Genomic DNA, 1,587 nt, shown 5'->3' on the forward strand with positions numbered 1-1,587 from the left:
AATATTTACGAGATTTAAGAACAGAGGTGGACAGTAACTAAGTAGGCCACATTTACTTGAGTACTGTGCTTAAGTAGCCTACATTTTTTGAGTATCTTTACTTTGAGTATTCATTTTTCTGGAAACTTATGACTTTAACTTCACTACTTTTGAAAGACAAATATTGTACATTTTAAATGTACAATATTTTATGCCATTACATTTCTGTCAAGGTCCTCAAAGTCTAAAGTTGTTTCTGTAGCAGCTTTGAAAGTCAGTGGATGATTTTTTTCTTCTTTAAAAGATGTTTGGGTTTTTGCAGAAAGCCTTTCAGGAATCACTCATGTAGGGTCAGTGTAGTTCAATGATTTCCCAGCATTTTTTGAACACTGATTTATAGTTTAAAGCAAAGTGGAAAAAGACGGATGTCAAAATGCTCATTTTGTTGAGTATTCACATACACAAAGTTGATTATGTCTTAAGTGATAGTAAACAATTAGGAGAATATCTGATGTGTATCAGTGTATTGGATCAGTGCATTCAGCCTTAAAGTGACAGCAGCTTTGTAACTTTAATACTATTTAAATGAGTTTAGGGTAGTCGTATGCTAGTATGTCGGATGGAGCATCACTGACCGGCTTAAACCATGATGGCATAGTGTGCATTTTACAACAATAATAAAATAATGTGCTGACATAAAAAGGGAAATGTACTTAAGTACATTTGAAAACAAATACTTCTGTACTTTTACTTAAGTAAAAATCTGTTTTTCAACTTTCACTTGTAACATTTAGTAATATTTGACAAGCAGTAGCCTACATTTACTTTTACTCAAGTAATGAAGTTGTCCTTTGAGACAACTTGAGAGTTGACTTTGTCCACCTCTGTGTAATACAAAAATGACATATGATGAAGACTTTATTATTATCCTCCTATCAATATAAGTTCTTCAAGCACATAGAAACAGAAATTGTGACACCTCAGTAGATGTAAATCCTTATGGTGTTGTCTACACAGCTTTTCTGAAGAGATACATTATCTGTCCTTTTTGATGTTGCAATGTATCACCATTCTTAGAAACTAAAGAGCAAATTATCTGCTTTAAAAATTTGCTTAATGTGCAAGAGGTTTTTGAGTCATTATTAACATGACCAAAATTAGTTACAATTGCCCCCGGTCTCCTCTATGCCCACACAGACGCACACGCACACGCACACGCACACGCACACGCACACGCACACGCACACGCACACGCACACGCACACACACACGCACACACACACACTTTATGATTGGGTTTCCATGTTTTATGGGGACTTTCCATAGATATAATGATTTGTATACTGTACAAAGTGTATATTCTCCTATACCTACTCATCACAGAAAACTGCATTGTTTTTTTGTTTTGTTTTTCAAAAAAATTATGATTTATAATTATATTTTCTTCATGCGATCCAAAATGTTGTCCCCACAACGTTCATTGTTAAATATAGCTGCAATTAAAATTTGCATTGAATATGAAATAATACAGTCTAAGACCAACTGGGCCTTAGATTTACGGTACTTGTATGTGTTTCTAATCACAATGAAATTATAACTTTTCTTGGG

The sequence above is a fragment of the Pseudorasbora parva genome, chromosome 8 (genome assembly GCF_024679245.1).
Source record: "Pseudorasbora parva isolate DD20220531a chromosome 8, ASM2467924v1, whole genome shotgun sequence".
Classification (NCBI taxonomy): domain Eukaryota; kingdom Metazoa; phylum Chordata; class Actinopteri; order Cypriniformes; family Gobionidae; genus Pseudorasbora; species Pseudorasbora parva.